At 41.6% G+C, this 20,958-nt stretch overlaps 1 long non-coding RNA gene across 1 annotated transcript; it reads left to right on the top strand.

Annotated features, from left to right (window-relative positions):
• Window positions 1-2,050: 2,050 nt before the first annotated feature.
• LOC117094974 lies at window positions 2,051-12,031 on the top strand. The gene is made up of 3 exons (XR_004441761.1): window positions 2,051-2,274; window positions 3,836-3,958; window positions 11,699-12,031. It is a non-coding gene; the product is annotated as an uncharacterized LOC117094974 (long non-coding RNA).
• The last annotated feature ends 8,927 nt before the right edge of the window (window positions 12,032-20,958 follow it).

Genomic DNA, 20,958 nt, shown 5'->3' with positions numbered 1-20,958 from the left:
TCCCCACTGCACAAAGAGCAGCCCGCTGTGCGTTGCTTTCTATATTCTACGTCCACCTGAGATCATTTTAGCAAAGGCTATGTAGCTAAAAACAAAAATAATGATAAACCATGTATAGCCAACACCTGACCTTAATAAGCAGCTCCCTAGAGACCTGTGGCTCTGTGTGCCCCTGACTGGCAAGCCAGGTAGGCTGAGGCAGCAGCTGCCTCCCTCAGCCACCCAGATGAGAGTCGCTGCAACTCACTGTATATCTGTGGCAATCTTCCTGCAATGTTCTGGGCACTGTGGGGTTATCTGGGGCTGACACATCTGCCATTGCCCCCAAGAATTTGTAGCATGCCTGAGGCCATTGGAGCAAATAGCAGCTACCAAGTCCGGGTTGAGCTGTCAAGGAAAGCCCAATAGAACAAGAGGGACTCAAGCTAAACTTTGGGTTAATTTTAAACAAAGGCATCAGGAAATACTTGAGAATGGTGGGGTGCGGACTACAGAGAAAACCAGGGAACCTGAGGACAGGAAGAAAGTCAAGAGGGAGAGACAAAAAAAAGTTTCTCTCAGCGGTTTGGGGTAAAGATGAAAGAAATCCCAGCCTTTCAATCACTCCTAAAAATAATGATAATAACCTTTTGGTGAGTAATTGCTAGGATGTAAGATATCAAGGACTGTACTATATGCTTTAACCACATTATCCCGTTTAATCTTCATAACAATCCTAAAACAATGTACAAGAGAAAACTGTCCTCAGAATTACAAAGTGGCCCAAGGCCACATCAACTGGGGATTGCCAGGTGGATCTTTTGCATGCCGGAGACCCCATTAGCTGTTCCTGTGTCCCTAAGGAAGCAGAACAGCCATCCCCTCCAGCCTTCATGTTTACGCTAACCCCTGTGATGTCAAACCTTCTCCCAGCCAGGAATCCCCCTCCAGCTTCCTACCAGCTTTGCAGACAAGTTAGGCTCAAATAATACAAACCCATTTTAGTGTTGCCTTAGCAAAGATTACTAGGAAAATAGCATGTTGGCACAAATCAAAGTTGATGCCTTTGAAAAGAAAACTATCAAATGGCCTGTTTACAAAATATGCTCCAAGTCCAGACGTGTGACTAAAGACTTCATGGAATCAAAAGAACCCAGAAGAGAGGCCCTCCCCTGCACGGGCCAATCCCACTGCCCCCCACCCCCACTCGCTTAGCCTCAAGGAGCAGCTCCACTGGGCAGGAGCAGGGGCAGGAGGCCAGGCCGTTCAGCTGGGAAAGGGCTGTTACCTCAAAGGGAGGGAAGGGCCCTCCCGCTAAAGACCATCTCCAACAAGGACTCACTCACAGCCCTGCAAGTCTATAAAAAGGGAAGCACAGACATTCTGGAAGATGTGGAATGAAACCTTTTATCTTTATCTTCACTCATTCTTCACTCCTCACTCATCTTCAACGGCAAAGGAGGGATCATCTGATGAGACTAGAAGAAACAAAGTAAGCTCAGGGAGCCAAGCTGCCAGGCGAACAGCTGGAGCATACGGCCTCCCTCGCAGGGCAGACTATGGTGGCTGGTGCTGCACTGCACGGAGGCTTCAAGTCTTGGTTGGATGAGTTCAGTTAACCCAGGCGTCTATAGAAGACTGACTTTTATTCTGGTTCAAGCTATAGTTCCCAAATCCACCTCAGGAGTGAGAAAGCCAATAGGGTTTTAATCCACATGACCCCTGGGTATATTCCTCGATGGTTCTGGTCTCAGCCCTAAGAGGAGTATGTCTGGGCTTTCAGAAACCCCAGCACATCCAAACTTGTGGACCAAATTGAATCTCAGAATGTGAAACAGGACTCCTTCCCGGGAGTAGATAAGAAGGGGCTGTCACCAGTGCCTTAGGGCTAACACACACTGAGGGTGGAATTCCCACCAGGTTAGCCTGGGCCAGCACCCATCACCCCAAGGGACAAAACTTCAAGCAAGCTCTTTGGAGAACATGGCTGAACCCAAGGTTGAAGTTAGATTTCCCACTTCTCCCCTCCCTTCCCCAGATGGAACTTCAGACAGCCAAATCCACAGTGAGGTGTGAACTGACCTCCCCACCCAGTCATGTGCTTACACATGGGAACAAAACCCAAGAGGGTGGCCAGCCTTCAGCCCAGTGCCCAGGGGTGAAACATGGCCTAAGAAATAACACCACCACCCTCAACTGTCCATGCTTCCACCTCAAGCACTGAGCAAGATCCTCCGGCGAATGACCTCACTGGGAGGTTGAGAGGAAAGCGCTGTTGTCAACTCCATTTTGCAGGTAAGGAAGCCCAGTAAAGGGAGATTAGGAAGCCCACCCCAAGTGACAGTGCAGTGTCAGGCTGTCACCTGTCAGATCAGCAATGGCCCTCTGCTGGGGAGCACAGGGAAAGAGGGACAGGAGCTCCTCTTGGCAGCCTTGTCACTTGGGAGAGTGAGCGTGGGTGCCCCATTTTGTTTTGTTTTGTTCTTATACTTTAAGTTCTGGGATTCGTGTGCAGAATGTGCAGGTTTGTTACATAGGTGCCATAGTTGTTTGCTGCACCCATCAACCCATCATCTACATTAGGTATTTGTCCTAATGCTATCCCTCCCCTAGCCCCCCACCCCCGACAGGCCCCGGTGTGTGATGTGTTCTCATTGTTCAACTCCCACTTATGAGTGAGAACATGCGATGTTTGGTTTTCTGTTCTTGTGCTAGTTTGCTGAGTATGATGGTTTATGGACTAGCTCTCATTCCGTTCCAACTCCCTGCGCTGTGACTGGGTGGATAAGGCAGGTGAGACCTGCCCTAGGCTTCCCATCTCTTACAGCATCATTGTCCCATCTCTGCGCTGCTCTTCCCCTCCCATCCCCAGTATCCCCCATTCTCACCAGATCTAGAAAGCTTCGATTTCTGCTCTCCACCCAGGCCTGCCCTGGGCTTCAGAATCACCTCTCTCTCCCCTCTGCTGCATTGTTCACCATCGGGTTGGGCTGAATGCTTCCTGGCCCACTCCACCCCCTACCAGACCCAGCCCTGCACCCCCAGAGTACAGGGCACAGTCAGTCCTCCCTGTTCCCGCACTGGAGCAAGCCGTTGGGCTTGTAGTCACTGAGCAGCTCTCAGGTCTCAGAAGCACTTCATCCTTTTGCTGAGTAAAGAACTTTCCCGAAGTGCATTCCTTGGAACATTAGCTCTACAAGTCGTTCCTAAAAAAGTTTATGATCAAATAAGTCTGGAAAATATAGCATAGTGTGTTTCTCTTGGAGATTCACAATACCTTTAATGTTCATATTGAAGGCTTGGAGAAGATTTACAGTAAATATTGAATTCAGAAATCCAGTATCTCTGAAATATGAAAGTAGATAAAAGTTATTTTTCCCTACTCATAGCTGAAGGTGCTTTTTTTCTTACATAATCTATATGTTTATAATTAAAATATATCTTCTTGACTGTAAGGTCCCCTTAAATTCAAAATAGCCTAAATGAAATCCAGACCCATTTGCTCATTCTGTAAAGGTCGAGAGTGAGCATGTAATGTGGCCCAGAGCCCCTGATGCCACACGATTTGGGGTGATCTATAGACTCAGTAATGTCAGTAGTTCTCAAACCTTTTGGTCTCGGAATTCCTTTACATTCTTAGAAAATACTGAAAAATCCAGCAAACTTTAGTTTATGGGGGTTATCTCTCTTGGTATTTATGATGTTAGCAATTAAAATTTGGAAATTTTAAAACTACCTAATAATACATTTTTAAAAATGAGTTCATTATATGCTAACATAAATTATATATTTTATGAAAAATAACTATTTTTCAAACAATCAGGAAGCATAATAGCAGCATTTTACATGTTTGCAGATCTCTTTCCTGTCTGGCATAAGAGAAGACAGCTGGATTCTCATACCTGCTTCTGCACTCAAACTGTTGCGACACCACACATCATGTAGCCTCCAGAGCACGCGGGTCTACACTCATGAAAGAGTAAGAGTGAAAAGGGGAATTGACATGTTAGCATCATGATGATAATAGCTTTGATCTTGAGGCCCACCCCACAGAAGAGTCTCTAAGACCCCTGGGTCCCCATATGACACTTCAAGAACCACTGCTTGGGATAAGTGACCCAGTGCCTCCTTGCTCTGCATCCCCATGAGAGGGGCGAAGGGATGGATGCGTCTCCGTGGCTCCTGAGATTAACAGGTTCACAACCCAGAGTGGGGCCACCTCTCAGAAAGCCCTGGGGTGGGGCTACCTAGAAGTCAGCCTGTGCTGTCATCCACTATGGCCCAGCCAGGCTGATGCCTCTTTCTCTCCCCTCCTCACCGCTTCTCACCATGGTCCCTGGGCCCAGAGGAATAGGGTTCACTTTGCATGATCTCAACTCAGAGATTTTTAAAGAGCTTTGATGTATAGAATTTCATTAAATCTATAGGGCCCCAAGGTAGTCATTGTCCAAACACAGATATTGCCTTCATTTGTAAGCTGCCTAATTCCTGCAAAAATGAATTTAAACTTTATCTATAATCCATGCTCTGTTCTACAGGGTGTCAGTGGGTCTATGATATGAGCAAACCAAGATCTATCTTTTGTTCTTCTTCACACATAGAACAAGATGAAACAGTGTTTCATCTTTGCCCTGGGTAGGTTTTTAGATTAGACAGAAAAGGGACAGACAGAAAGGAAGACACCAGCCTCAGCAGATCTGAGTGTAAAGGCCACATGCTGTTGATACCCCCACACCCCGAGGCAGGGGCCCCCTCCCTTGGACCAACTTCCTAAGATAGAGTGAGAGATGGGTCCAGAAGAATAAGGCCTGGGTTGGTCCTTGGTCTGTAGAGACCGCAGATGAACAGTCAGAGACAACTAACAGCTTTTCTGCTTTGGGCCAAAATGAGAGAAAAGGAAGCCCTGGGGATCCCTCTTGTACCATGGCAGTAGCGACACACTTGTTCCCACAGGCAAGAACCTGCATTTATGAAGCTCAGATTAGGTCTGATTTTGGAGTTAAATGGCTAGGATATAGATCCCATTAGCCACTAACTACTAGGGTGACCTTGAATAAAGTACGTGGCCCATCTGAGTCTCAGTTTCATCATCTGTAAAATGGGTTATTGTAGGATTGGCTGAGATCATGCATGTAAAGCACTTACCATGGTGCCTACAATAAGCACTCAATAAATGCTGACCAGTATTCCATACTCCCGCTCACCTTCTAACATGATTAGATAAGTAAAAGTGCAGGCCCAGCCTTAATGTTTGCAGAGCTCAGTGTAATAACAAAATTCTGGACACTGTATAGATAACATAGATATTTTAAAGATATGTCTGCTAACAAACTCTTACATACACTGTATCTCATATGTTTATCTTAATTATTTTTTGTAAAAACAAAATTTTAAAGTATGCATAAAGGTATGATTTTTTATATGACCAAAAGTTTGCAAAATGTAAAATATGATTGAATGTTATTATTATTGCATATATCTCATTCAGGGAAAGCATTATTTGGATGAGTAATAAATACAAACACAATTTATTATTATAAATATTTCATAAAACACTTCCTGTATTTTAACAAAATCACTGATGATTTATGGTCAAGGTTTTTACATAATTTTTGTTCTACTAATATTTAAATTAGAAAATAAAATGTAATTATATTTAAATTATAATGTATTCAAAAAGTAGAAATAGATTTTTATCAAGGCATAAAGCATATGTAAGAGACAAAAACATAAAATTCCCCCTTTTTTTTTTTGAGATGGAGTCTCACCCTGTCACCCAGGCTGGAGTGCAATGGTATAATCTCGGTTCACTGCAACCTCTGCCTCCCAGGCTCAAACAGTTCTCCTACCTCAGCCTCCCAAGTAGCTAGGATTACAGGTGCCCACCACCATGCCTAGATAATTTTTGTATTTTTTAGTAAAGATGGGGTTTCACCCTGTTGGCCAGGCTGGTCTCGAAATCCTGACCTCATGATCTGCTTGCCTCAGCCTCCCAAAGTGCTGGAATTACAGGCATGAGCCACCACCCCCAGCCAAAATTACTTTTCATATGTTTCCAAAACATCATTTTGCTTTTAATATATTCAAGATGATAAAAGGCAAATTATAAATTTTAATGTATTAATATAAAATTTTAAATCAATTAATTTAAATAAAGCTGCCATTAATTTAACTTTTAAAATTTGTACTAAATATTTTACCTATTTTGACCAATATGAAACTTTTAATAATTCTAGCATGTATATCTACCTAGTACCAAATCATTTTCATGTTTTGTGTATGTTACTTCTAGACCGTCATGTATTCAAATTTAAAGTAACATGAATTAATACTGCAAACGTTCCTCAATCACCATGTGCAACTGTTGTGTATACAGTGCTCCTTATTTACTACTGTGGGAACCACACATTAGAACTTGAAGAGACGACAACAAAAATCAACCCAATTTAAAAATGGGCAAAGAAGTTGATTAGACATTTCTCCAAAGATGATGTATAAATAGCTAACAAGCATTTGCAAATATGCTCAACATTACTAATCATCAGAGAAATGCAAATCAGAACCACAAAGAGATATCACCTCACACCCATTAGGATTGCCAATATAAAAAGTAAAATAAAAGCAGAAGTGTTTGGAAGGAGGCAGAGAAATTGGAACCATTGTGGACTGTTTGTGGGACTATAAAATGGTGCAACCATTATGAAAAACAGCTTCCTCAAAAATTAAAAATAGAACTACCATATGATCCAGCAATCTCACTTCTGGGTATACATCCAAAAGGATTTAAAGCAGGATCTCAAAGAGATATCTGCACACCCATGATCATAGCAGCAGTAGTCACAATACCAAGAGGAAGAAGTGACCCAAATGTCTATCAATGGACGAAGGCATGAACAAAATGTGGTATACACATACAATGGAATATTATTCATCTTTAAAAAGGAAGGATGCCAGGCACAGTTGCTCATGCCTGTAATCCCAGCAATTTGGGAGGCCAAGGCAGGAGAATTGCTTGAGCTCAGGAGTTTGAGATGAACCTAGGCAACATGATGAAACCCTGTCTCCACAAAAAATACAAAAATTAGCCAGGCCTGGTGGCACGTGCCTGTAGTTCCAGCTATTCGGGAGGCTGAAGCAAGAGGATCGCTTTAGCCCACGTGGCAGAGGTTACCGTGAGCTGGGATCACACCACTGCACTCCAGCCTAGATGACAGATTGAGACCTCATCTTGAAAAAAAAAAATCCTGTCACGTGCTACAGCATGGATGAACCTTGAGGACATCATGCTAAGTAAAATAAGCCAGTCACAAAAAGAGAAATGCTGTATGATTCTACTTATATAAGGTTCTAAAGTAGTTGAATGTATTTAAAAAAAAGAAAGTAGAATGGTGATTACCAGGGACTGAGAGCAAGGAGAAAGGAAAGTTGTTATTTAATGGGTACTTTCAGATTTGCAAAATGAAAAAGTTCTGGAGATCCGTTTCACAACAATGTGAATATATTTAACATATTGAACTGAACACTTAAAAATGGTAAATATAGTAAATTTTACATGTTTTTTTACCACAATTTTTAAAAAGAGTATATATCCATTTTTTTCCTCTAAATAGTTATGGTCAGTCAATAGTCAGCCCTCCGAGGTTTGGGAAAAACACTATATATATGGCCAAAAAGATACACATTGAGAAATATAAAAATAAATGATCTCAGTAAAATAGAAGTAAGGGTGAACTTCCTCAACTTGCTGAAGAACAGCTACAAAAAGCCTACAGCTAACATCAATGGTGAGAAAATCTAAGATTTCCCACTAAGGTCAGGAATAAGGCAAGGATGTCTCTTCTCACCACTGATTTCCAACAGTGTACTGGAAGTCCTAGTTAAAGCAATAAGACAAGAAAAGGAAATCAAAAGTATATGGATTGGGAAGAAACAAAGAAAACTTTTTTTTTCACAGATGCCATGAACATCTATGTAGAAAATCCAAAATAACTCACACAAAAAGCCCTCCCAGAACTAATAAGTGATTACAGCCAAGTTGAAGAGTACAAAATTAAATAAACAAAAATCATTTTCTTTCCTTTATACCTGCAATGATCAAGTAGATTTCAGAATTTAAGATACATTACCATTTATATTAGCACCCCCCGTAAAAAAAAATTCTTAGGTATGAGTCTAGCAAAGTATGTGCAAGATCTATATGAGGAAAAGCACAAAACTCTGATGAAAGAAACAGAAGAAATAAGCAGAGAGATAGTCCATGAGATTGTCAAGATGTCAATTCTTCCCAACTTGATCTCTAGATTCAATGGAGCTGCAATCAAAATCCCAGCAGGCTATTTTGTAGATATTAACAAACTGAATCTAAAATTTATACAGTGAGGCAAAAGACTCAGAATAGCCAACTCAATATTGAAGGAGAACAAATTTCGAAGACTGACACTCCCCAACTTCAAGACTTCCTATCAAAGCTATAGTAATTAAGACAATGTGATATTGATAAAAAGATAGACAAATCAGTGGAACAGAGTAGAGAACCCACACATAGACCCACATAAATATATTTTACTAATCTTTGACAAAGGGGCAGGAGCAATATAATAGGGCAAAGATCGTCTTTTAAATAAAATGGTGCTGGAATGACAGAATATCCACAGGCAAAAAGATGAACTAAACACAAACCTTACACTCTTTATGATAATTGATTTAAAAATGGATCATAGAACTAAATGTAAAATGCAAAACTATAAAATTCTTAGAAGGATCGCTTGAGCCTAGGAGGCTGAGGCTGCTGTGAGCCATTATTGCAACATTGCACTCCAACCTGGACAACACAGCAAGACACTGTAAAAAAAAAAAAAAAATTAGAAAACAGAGGAGAAAATAATTTGGAGTATGGAAATAACTTTTTAGATACAGTACCAAAGACATAACCTATGAAAGAGCTAATTAAGAAACTATACCTCATTAAAATTAAAAACCTGCTCTGCAAAAGACAAGGTCAAGAGAATGAGAAGACAAGCCATAAACTGGGAGAAAATATTTGCAAAAGAGACATCAGATAAAGGACTGTTATCCAAAAATATACAAAAAAATTCTTAAAACTCAGCAATAAGAAAACAACCCAATTAAAAATGGGCAAAAACCATCAATGATAGACTGGGTAAAGAAAATGTGGTATATATACACCATGGAATACTACACAGCCATAAAAAGGAATGAGATAATGTCCTTTGCAGGGACATGGATGAAGCCTGAAGCCATTATCCTTAGCAAACTAACACAGGAACAGAAAACCAGACACCACATATTCTCACTCATAAGTGAAGTTGAACAATGAGAACACATGGACACAGGGAGGGGAACAATACACACCAGAACCAGTCGGGGGGTAGGGAAGAAGAAGAGGGAGACCATTAGGACAAATAGCTAATGCATACTTGGCTTAAAAACCTAGATGACAGGTTGATAGGTGCAGCAAACTACCATGGCACACATATACCTATGTAACAAACCTACACTTTCTGCACACATATCCCAGAACTTAAAGTAAAAAAATTAATTTAATTTTTTTTAAATGGGCAAAAACCTTGAACAAACATCTCACCAAATAAGATACGCAGATGATAAGTAAGTATATGAAAAGATGTTACCATCATACATCATTAGGGGAATGAAATTAAAACAACAATAATATGCAACTATGCACCTATTAGAATGGCCAAAATCCAAAACCTTGACACAACATGCTGATTAAGATGTGGAGCTGTTGTTCCACAATGAACTCTCATTCATTGCTGGTAGGGATACAAAATGATACAGTCACTTTAGAAGATAGTTTTGCAGTTTCTTATAAAACTAAACATAGTCTTATCATACAATCTAGTTGCACCTCTTGGTATTTACTCAAAGGAACTAAAAACTACTGTCCGCACAAAAACCTGCACATGGATGTTTCTAGCGCCTTTATTCGTAATTGTCAAAAACTAGAAAAAAACAAGATGTTCGTCAAAAGGTGGGTGGATAAATTGTGGTATACCCAGAAAATGGAAAACAATTTAGGCCATTGCAACACAGAGAAAGTAAAAAGATAAAAAACATAAATTAATAATTCAAGAGACTATAGACAATAACCTGAAATAAAGTTGAGCATAGGATAGATCTATATTTCAGGCCATCTCTCCTCCTGTAAAATGTGGAAAACCAGATTTATGGACTAAGTTCTGCCTCCAAGAGGATCTCCCTTCATCACTACCTTTCAGAACTGTAACTGTATTAGACTATAATGATTATTCCAGAATAAAATGCAGACCTATCCAAAGAAGAAGAGAAGGAGAGGAAGAGGAGAAGGAGGAGGAGGAGGGGAGAGGGGAGAGGAGGAGGAGGAGGAGGAAGAGGAATAAAGGAGAACAACTTGAAAAGAAGCAGGCAGTGAATTCCTGTCCATTGGGATCTGACACTGTGTGATGCAGGAATCCATCACATTCATGCTATGGGAAGGGAAGCATGACCGTGATGGATTCCTTTTATTTCTTTCTCCGTCCTTGGCATTTTCACTACTGAAATTCTTCCTGCACTCTGAAGCACTCTGTCTCTGACCTAGACCTCAGTTCTACCTGCACCTTCAAGGCCTTCAGTCTCAATAGCAATGAGATCTGAGCTTCTGTGGCACGAGATGGGCAGAAGTTCCTCTTTGAGGCACGAGCAGTGTGTCTGCACAGCAGTTGTTGAGAGTTATGAGTCCTGAGTGACTGAAGCTCTCATGTGTTCTTTAATAAATGCTGTGTGCACGTGTGTGTGTGTGTGTGTGTGTGTGTATGTGATGTGTGAGGCCTGGAACAGGAACCCCTTTCTTCAACCAGGTCTAAGGTCAGGACTGTAAACGGCCTTGGTGACTTTTCCTGCCAAGTGTGAGAGGGCGCTTGATTGTTGTAGAGATGGACCAAATACAGCAGTCCTTTCTTTTCCATGGTTTTGATATATATGATTTCAGTTACTCACAGTCAACAGCTGTCCAAAAATATGAAGATATTTTTAGAAGGAGATAATAAGGGAGACCATATTCACATAACTTTTATTATAGCATATTGTTATGATTGTTCTATTTTAGTAGGAGTTATTGTTGTTGATTTTTTACCTCTCCTAACTTATGAGTTAAACATTATCATAGGTGTGTAGTATAGCAGGTCCTCAAATAATGTCATTTCATTCAACGTTGTTTCATTGTAACGCTGATGAGAAAAAAATTGATTCGGTGCCAGAGCCACTGTCTATGTGGAGTCGTACATTCTCTCCATGTCTGTGTGGGTTTTCTCTGGGTACTCTGGTCTTCTCCCACACTCCAAAGATGTGCACCTTGGGTTCATTGACATGTCTACATGTCCCCATGTGAGTGAGTGTGAGGGTGTGTGTGAGGGTGCCCTGTGATGAGATGTCATCCTGGCCAGGGCTGGTTCCCACTTTATGTCCTGAGCTTCAGAAATAGGCTTAAGCCACCCACAGGTAAGTGGGTAGGTAAAAGAATGAGTGAATGAATACAAACTATTGTAAAATTTTTAAAAAGTAGACAATAAGCATACAAATGCATGACAATAAACTATGCAATACAAAATTACTCAGCAAACCGGCAGTATTTATGATTGTTTCTGAACCATGTGGTGGTATGGGGTATTCCTTACAATTTTCTCTTTGTAAATATTTATTCCTTGATTTAACCCACCAGGCTACAACTGCTGTCACTCACTGACTCATCAAAAATTAGGTAAATCATGATCTTATTTTTATTACTTTATTAAATGTATGTATAGTTCATATTTATTCCAGTGTTTAATGTTAGAAGTATTTTGGTCTTTATTGAGAAGTTTGGTGATGTTTTTGTAACCAGAAATCTGCCCTAGAAATTTAACCCTTGTTTATATCAATTAGCTCTATGGTAAAATTGGTTTTACTATATTGGTTTCATTATATTTTGCTAACATCCCAGTTTCCAAGAACCCACTGATGACATTAAGTGAGGACTTATTGGACAGTAAAAAACAGCACACACAGGGTTAGGTACTATCCAAGGTTTCAGGCACCCATGGAGCTTGTTGGCATGTATTCTTCACAGATTTGAGGGGAGGCTATTGTCCTGCCAGGAATGAGGTGGGAGGTGGGACATTGAGGGTATTGTGCTGTCACACTCTGCTAACTCGTTTTGAAGTATGGCTTCCCCACCCAAAGAACCAAGGCAGAAAAAAAAGAAAAACAAACAAACAAAAAAAGAAAATCAACTCAAACAGCCATGGTCTGGTTATTTTTGTGGATCTCACAGATCCACAAAATATTTTTTTTTCCCTCCCCTAGTTTTGTTTCCCTCCCCTACTGGTCTGTCTTTGGGTGTCTCTCCTCTCCCAGGCTCTCAATGAAATGTCAAAGCCATGTTGAGGAACTCCAGTGAAGGTTGGGATTATCTGTGGTTCCCATTAGCTACACATCAGTAGCTCCTGTCACTACAAATAAGAAAGAGTCAGCTGCACCTGAACGATTAATGAGTTGACTCTTCAGGAAAGAAAACGAATGATGTCAAGATTAAATGGGAAAAAAAATCAATGGATGTGTAAATCCTGTTTTAACCAGGCTGTCTTCCTCTGAAGCACTAAGGCCTCAGAGGAACTGGCTGGACCTACACTCACCGTTCCTGTCTCCTGTCAGCCTGTCCTCCGGAGCCATTCTCCAAGGAGCCAAATTAGACCAGGGTATAGGACTCCCTGTCCCAGCCACAGAAACTATGACCCTGGGGAACTGATTCTATTGTTCCAATGTGACCTCCTAGGAGGGCCCCTGCTGAGACCAGGGTAAAGACCTATGTTGGGTGGTTGGGTGTTGGGTTCTGCAACCACCTGTTTCTCTCTCTCTCTCTCTCTCTCTCTCTCTCTCCTTTCAAGATGATGAGTTATAGAATGTGTCCAGGCTAGAGCGATAAATCAAGCAGAGAAGGGACAACCAATAGCATTGTCAAATCAATTTTATTACCTGTCTTCTCTCAGCCTGCAGGGAAACCCAGAAGGCTATATTAGTCTGTTCTTACACTACTAGAAAGTACTGCCCAAGACTGGATAATTATAAAGAAAAGAGGTTTAATTGACTCACAGTTCCACATGGCTGCTAAGGCCTCAGGAAACTTACAATCATGGTGGAAGGGGAAGCAGATACATCTTACATGACGGCAGGTGAGAGAACATGTGTGAAGGAGGAACCATCAAACACTTAGAAAACCATCAGATCTCACAAGAACTCACTCACTACCACAAGAACAGCATGGGGAAAACTGCCCCGATGATCCAATAACCTCCCACTAGTTTCCTCCCTCAACACATGGGGATTATGAGGATTACAATTCGAGATGAGATTTGGGTGGGGACCCCAAGCCAAACCGTATCAAAGGCAAAACCCCAGGTGTTTATTTGCTTCCAATTCTTCAGAGCAGTCATCTTCATGGGTCACAGGCTTGTCTGTCTAATGCAGTGATTCTCAAAGAAGGGCATTTGGCAATGCTAGAGAAGTTTTTGGTGTGACAACTGGGATGAAGTGCTACTGGCCAGTAGAAGCCAGGGACATTGCTTGACATCTCATAGGACAGCCCACCCTTTTGCAAAAGTAATAATAATAATCTTATTATTATTATTATTATCTGGCCCAAAACATCAATACTGCAAGAGTTACAAATCTTGCTCTAACATTTCTGTGGATCCAAAATCCATCCATGGATTTAGCCTATGTATCAGTTTCCTGGACTGCCATAATAAACTGGGCAACAGAAAGTTGTTCTCTCACAGCTCTAGAGGGCTACAAGTCAAAAATCAAAGTGTCACCAAGGCCATGCTCCCTTCAAAGGCTCTGAGGGGGATCCTTTCTTTCCTCACAGCTTCTGAGGGCCTCGGGCGTTCCTTGACTCATGACAGCAAAATTGCAATCTCTGCCTCCATCTTCACCTGGCCTTCCTCCCTGTGAGCCTCTCTGTCTTCTCTTCTTATAAGAACCCTAGTCAGGCCTGGACCAGCCCATTCCCCCTCCCTGCTGGCTCCATGAGGCCAACTGTGAGCAGCCGAACAGACAGGCGGGTGCACACAAGAACTGGCAGGTGGACACATGGAGGGCAGCGGGCGTGCATGACTCGGGCTGGCACTCAAGGCCCTCCCTGGAGGGCTAGGGCAGGGCTCAGGTACTGGGAAGAATGGGGAGAGGACCTACTAACTAACTTTCCTGAGAGTGGTCAGAGAGTTCTTCAACATAACTTTGATATGGCCACTACCTTGAAATCCAAACCCTAAAAATGCCAAGTTGTTTGGACTTAGAAGATGACCTAATACATGATAAAAATTTAGAAAGAGATTCTGGTTTTCTTATTGTCTCCTTGGTGTACCCTTCTGGAATAATATTCACCAGGGTTTTGGATGACCTTCCAGACTTAGAAGACATCTATATATCCTTGTGTTCATCAACAGTGAGAGACTCATAGATAGATTTTGACTCTGAACTGGAAGATGATGACATAAAAAGTGATAGTATTTTGGAGGGTTCCACAATGTTTGTGGCCTTCAAAGGAAATATAGAGGATAAATGTGCCCAATTTGTTACACATGGGTAACTTGCTTTAATTATTTTTTCCTTCTTGTTACTGTTTTTGAAATGTTTGCCCTTCCTGGTTATCTTGAGTTTTACAAAGTAAGTTTGCTAAATTGGGGTCAAAAGGCTGATTTTAAGGGCAAAGGTGGAATTTTCAGATTTTTAAAAATGGAAATGTTGTGTTTCTTTTATGTACGTAGAAGAACTGAACATAATAAAGTGTTGCTTATCATGGAAAAAAAAGATCCCTAGTCATTGGATTTAGGAAAACCCTAAAACCAGGATGATTTCATCTCAATATCCTTCACCAATTACATCTGCAAAAACCGTATTACCGAGTAAGGTCACATTCTGAAGTTCCAGGTTGATATAAATTTTAGGAGGACACTATTCAACCCACCACACCCTAGAAAAAAATTACCTTTTAGCCGGAAGTAACAGTAGGGCAGTCAATGCTAAAAAGCAAAACAAAACAAAACAAAAAATCCACTGCCTACCCTTAACTCCTAAATACCCAGGTTGCAGCTACAGAGAAGTGAAAACAAAGAAGTTGAATCTGGCATTTCCCAGTCTTCTGCATTTCCCAGTCTTCTGCCACCAATTTTAGTACAGGGTCCGTGGTATTGGTGGCAGTTTTCAAGCATAGCCACAGCTTCTTTGGCACTCCTATTGAAAGACAGAGCCCATGTCCCCTGTCCTTGTATCTGGGTGAGCCTATGTCTACCTCAACCAACAGAGTAGGGTGAAAATGATGCAACAGCTTTCAAGATTGGGTCGTAGATGGCTGTAAGAGTCCCACATTGTTCACTGGAATGCTGGGTAAATAGTCTGACCATCCTGAGGCAACTATGGTGGAGAGACCACACATATAGAGAGAAAGAGAAAAAGAAATGACTCATGAGTCCCCTGCCCCCAACTCAAATAATGCCAACCCTGGTGGTAGACATCTGAGTAAAAAACCTTCCAGAAGATTCCACCTCCTAGCCTTCAGTCTTCCAGTTGATGCCCCAAACATCACAGAGACAAGCCATTTCTACTGTCACCTGTCCAAATTTCTGAGCCGTTGGCATTATTAAATGATTGCTGTTTTACAACATGAAGTTTGAGGGGGTTTGTTATACAACAATAGACAATTGAAAGTCTCTAACTCCATTTTCAACCTGGGAGGGCCTTTGTCAGATATTTATATGGTTTGACTTTGTGTCCCCACCCAAGTCTCATCTTGAATTGTAATCCCCATAATCCCCACATGTCAAGGGAGAGAGCAGGTGGAGGTAACTGAATCATAGGGTCGGTTTCCCCCATGCTGCTCTCATGATAGTTGAGTTCTCATGAGATCTGATGGTTTTATAAGGGGCTCTTCCCCCTTCGCTCAGCACTTCTCTTTCCTGCCGCCTTGTGAACAACGTGCCTTGTTTCCTCTTCACCTTCCACCACGATTGTAAGTTCCCAAAGGCCTCCCCAGCCATGCTGAACTGTGAGTCAATTAAGCCTCTTTCCTTTATAAATTACCCAGTCTTGGGCAGTCCTTTATAGCAGTGTGAAAACAGACAAATACAGATATCAAGTTCCTCATAGTTTTTGTGGCCTCCCCTCCTTCCCTGTCTCTGGGCTTCTATATTAGCAAACAGCTCCACAGAAGGAAAAAGAATGAGGTCATTGCAGCACTTATTTATCCCCTCCATGTCCTAAGCACTGTGCTGAATGCTTGACATACATTCTCCCATGTATCTTCACAACTGCCCCCAAAAAGTGGGTATTATTCTCTCTGATTTAGAAACAAGGAAACATTGGCTCAAAAAGTTAAGCAGTGCAGGTAGGCAGGTAGTGGAGCCTGGCATGAAAGCAGTTCCACTGGACTCTGGGGACCTTGCTCCAAGCCTCTATGCTGTCTTGCCTTTGAGCACAGCTTGCCTAGATAATCACCTAAATAATCTTCATACAAAGACCATACAAATTTTCTAGAAGTTTGTGTTATTGAGAAAACTAAATTAATGTAACCACCCAACAGGTTCACCTTTCCAATTTATCACAATAGGGGAATTGCAACAGAGAAAGAGTAATTCTCACAGAGCCAGCAGGGTGGGAGACTGGAGTTTTATTATTTCTCAAATCAGTCTCCCCAAGCATTCATGGATCAGAGTTGTTATGGATAATTTGGTGGGTGGGGCACCAATAAGTCAGGAGCTCTGATTGGTCAGGTCAGAGATGAAATCATAGGAAGTCGAATTGTCCTCTTGCACTTGGGCCAAGGCCTCAAGAGTCAGTTCCTGAGTCATGGCCACAAGAGCAGATGAGCCAGTTAACGTATTGGGCTTTACAATAGTGATGTCAACTCCAAGAGCAATTTGGGAAGGGTCAGAATCTTGTAGCCGCCAGCTGCATGACTCCTAAATCATAATTCCTAATCTTTTGGCTAATTTGTTAGTCCTACAAAGGCAGTCTAGTACCCAGGCAAGAAGGGGGTTTGTTTTAGGAAGGGGCTGTTATCATCTTTGTTTTAAACTATAAACTAAGCTTATCCCAAAGTTAGTTCAGCCTATGCCTAGGAATGAACAAGGACAGCTTGGAGGTTGGAAGCAAGATGGAGTTGGTTAGGTCAGAACTCTTACACTTGTCTCAGTTATAATTTTGCAATGGCAGTTTCATTAGGACACTATTGAAAGGGGCACAGCATCACAGGAAGAATTAATTGTATCAAAGCATCCCTAGCCATGTTTTGCCAAGATGGCACAACCAATGTTCATGTGGTTCCCTTATGTGGATGTTGCCCTTAAAGCTTATGACAAATATCCTTCTTGACAGTGAGAGATCTTTCAAAGGACAGGGTCCTGATTTCCAAGTCTATCCTTTGTGGGAAAGCAGGTTGACAATGGACAAACCATAGGGTTTCTGGGCAGAAAATAAATGCTGTGCTTGCTGGTTGCTGCGATGCTCCTCTGCCCCTCCAAGGGTCCTATGCTTCCTGGGGCTTTTTCATCATATACCCTGACATCGGTTTGTCCAGAAAAAAATTAAAGTAGCTTGCTTACCATGCCAACTGTAAAACAGAAAACTGAAGAAACAACTTTATATTTCTTTTAAACAACCCTTTAGACTCGTGGTTTCTGGTTCAGTAGGTAAGGAGCTTGGAAGTTGCCACTTCATCCTAACAAGTAAAAAGCCAAAAAAACTGAAACTCAACAGCTCTTCTTAGGTCTTAGAGCAAACCGCTGCTCCCAAAACTGCAGAAACAGACAGGAGGATACAGAGAACCACAACTTACTGGAGCAGAAACCAATGAGCAGAGACCTCCATGGGAACCAGAGCTGGGCGAGGAAACCCTAAACTGTAATTGTTCAATTTCTGGAAGCTCAATGTGGGTAAGTCCGAGGATTAAAAACTCTGGGGGACCTCAACATTTTTGTGGGTTCTACCTCTAGGAGCCAACTAGGTTCTGACAGCAAAGATTAGAGAAATATCCCCTTGTACCTTTTGCACACACACACACACACACAAAAACTGTTTTTAGATATATCAAAGTATTCTATTCTTAACAGGGCCTGACCTCAGGAGAAGCTATTTTACTAGACCCTAAACTGCTGGAGTTTTATCAGAGCCAAACCTTCCTGGGGAAAGGGAAATACCCACGTCCAGGCCCCTCTAGACTTCCTGTCCCACCTAAGGCTGTGCCCCTGGCAGAGACACTCTTGTGGAGGTCATAGACCAGGGATACGGACTCACTAGAACACTGAGGCTAATCATAGGACTATAGAACACTCCTTTCCCCAGTATCCTGCCACTACATTTCTAAATTTCCTCATGTTCTTTTACCCAATGCATCATGTCTGGCTTAACAAAAAAATCACAGCAAGCTCAGGCCATAATGCTCCCTAGCCCACTGCTCAGCTGCTGTGTGGCCCGGTTCCTAACAGACCTCAGCTCAGGGTTTGGGAACCCCTGATTTAGAGGGATATATTCCTTCTCCATTATGAAATAAACTTTCAGTGCTGAATTATACTAGATGACTTAACTTCACACTGCAGTAGGCATAGCACAGTATGCCATACACATGCAGCAGGGGTTTCTGGATAAATCTCAACCAGTGCTAGCATATGGAGTCCCAGCCTGGATCTGTGATTTCCAGACCAACTGCTGGAGGATATCTGTGTGTGAGGCTTTCACTCACAGGTGCTGTCTGCTCCTCACAGCATCCCTTTATGGTATAGTTATCTCCATTTGGCCAATGTTAACACTGGGACTCATAAGGTACCAATAGTCACCTGCTAGTAAGTTGGGAAACTGAGGCTCACGCCCAGGTCTTCAGCTGTAAATACAGCCCTCTTCTACTACACTGTGCCCCTTCTCCAGAGACATCCACTACACCTTGGTTCACTCTGCAAGTTGTCTTTCAGACAAGCACCTGTGCTGGGTGAATGCCAATCCTGTCAAGCAGGTGAAAGGGAATTTTAATTTCATCTGCTCTTCTACCCATGTAGAATTTTTTAAATTAAACTTTTAATTTTGCAATAATCATAGTTGTAAGAAACAACTACAATTCTGTAACATGTAGTTGTAAGAAATAATAGATCTCAGGTATCCTTTGCCTAGTTCCTCCAAAGGTAAAACTTATAAAACTATAATACAGTATCACAACCAGGATATTGACATTGATAGTCAAGGTACAGAACATTTTTATGAACACTAGATTCCCTCAAAACTCCTGACATTCACTAACCTGTTCTCCATTTCTATAATTTTATTACTTCAAGAACATTATATAAATGGGATCATACAGTCCATAAGCTTTTGGGATTGTCTTTTTATATTCATCTCTGGGGACTCATCCAGGTTGTTACTGTACTAATAGTCCATTCCTTTTGATTGCTGAGTAGTATCCTGTGGTATAGATGTACCAGTGTGCTTAGCTATTCACCTATTGAAGGACATCTAGGTTGTTTCCAGATTGGGACTATTACAAAAAACTGCTATAAACATTCATGTGTAGGGTTGTTGTTGTTGTTTTTGTTGTTGTTGTTGTTGTTTTGTTTTGTTTCATACAGGGTCTCTGTCACCCAGGCTAGAATGCAGTGGTGCAATTTCGGCCCACTGCAGCCTTGACATCCTGGGTTCAGGCTGTCCTCCCCTCCAGCCTCCCAAGTAGCTGGGGCTACAGAGACATGCTACCATACCTGACTAATTTTTATATTTTTTATAGAGACGGGGTTTCACCAGGCTAGTCTCAAACTCCTAACCTCAAGGGATCTTCCTTCCTCAGCCTCCCAAAGTGCTGGGATTACAGGCATGCGCCACCACACCCAGCCCACATGTAGGTTTTTGTGTGAACATAGGTCTTCATTCCTCTGTAATAAATGACCAAAAGTGCAATTGCTAGGTTATACGGTAGTTGCGTGTTTCTTTCTTTTGTTAAAGAAACTTTCAAACTGCCTTCCACAATGATTATGCCATTTTACATTCCCACCAGCAATCTAGAAGTGATCAGTTCCTCCACATCCTCTCTAACCTATAATGTTGTCACTATTTTTTATGTTAGCCATTCTTATAAGTGTGTAAGTGGGTATCTCACTGTGGTTTGATATCAGGGTAATACTAGCTTCATACAATGAATTAATAAATATTTCCTTTTCTTCTACTTTCTGGAAGAGATAGTGAAGAACTGGTGTTAATTATCCTTTAAACATTTGATAGAATTCTCCAGTGAAGCCATATGGCCTGGAGATTATTTTTTCTGAGAGTTTTTAAATTAGAAATTAAATTTCCTAATTTTTTTTCTCTTCTTTTCTTTTTCTTTTTTTGAAACACTCTCATTCTGTCCCCCAAGCTGAAGTGCAGTGGCACGATCTCAGCTCACTGCAACCTCCACCTCCCTGGTTCAAACGATTCTCATGCCTCAGCCTCCCAAGTAGCTGGGATTACAGGTGCGTGCCACCACACCCCACTAATTTTTGTATTTTTAGTAGAAATGGGGTTTTGCCATGTTGGCCTGGCTGGTCTTGAACACTTGACCTCAGGTGATCTACCCGCCTCGGCCTCCCAAAGTGCCAGAATTACAGGCATGAGTCACTGTGCCTGGCCTAAATTTCCTAATTATTATAGGGTCTATTCAAATTATATATTTCATGTTGGGTGAGTTGTGGTAATGCGTGCTTTTTTGAGGGAGTGGTTCATTCAGCCTAAGCAGTCAAACTATGTATATAGACTTGTTCATAACAGTCTCTTATTATTATCCTTGTGATAACTGCAGGGTTTGTAGTGATAGCCCCTCTTTCATTCCTGATATTGATAGTTTGTGTTTTCTAATTTTGTCAGTTTTACTTTTAAAATTGACTATTTTATTGATCTTTTAAAAAAAAGCTCTTTGTTTCATCAGTTTTC

This window comes from Trachypithecus francoisi, unplaced genomic scaffold, assembly GCF_009764315.1.
Source record: "Trachypithecus francoisi isolate TF-2019V2 unplaced genomic scaffold, Tfra_2.0 Lachesis_group13, whole genome shotgun sequence".
NCBI lineage: Eukaryota > Metazoa > Chordata > Mammalia > Primates > Cercopithecidae > Trachypithecus > Trachypithecus francoisi.
The sequence above is the reverse complement of the archived record's forward strand: the minus strand, read 5'-3'. Positions and strand labels throughout refer to the sequence as shown.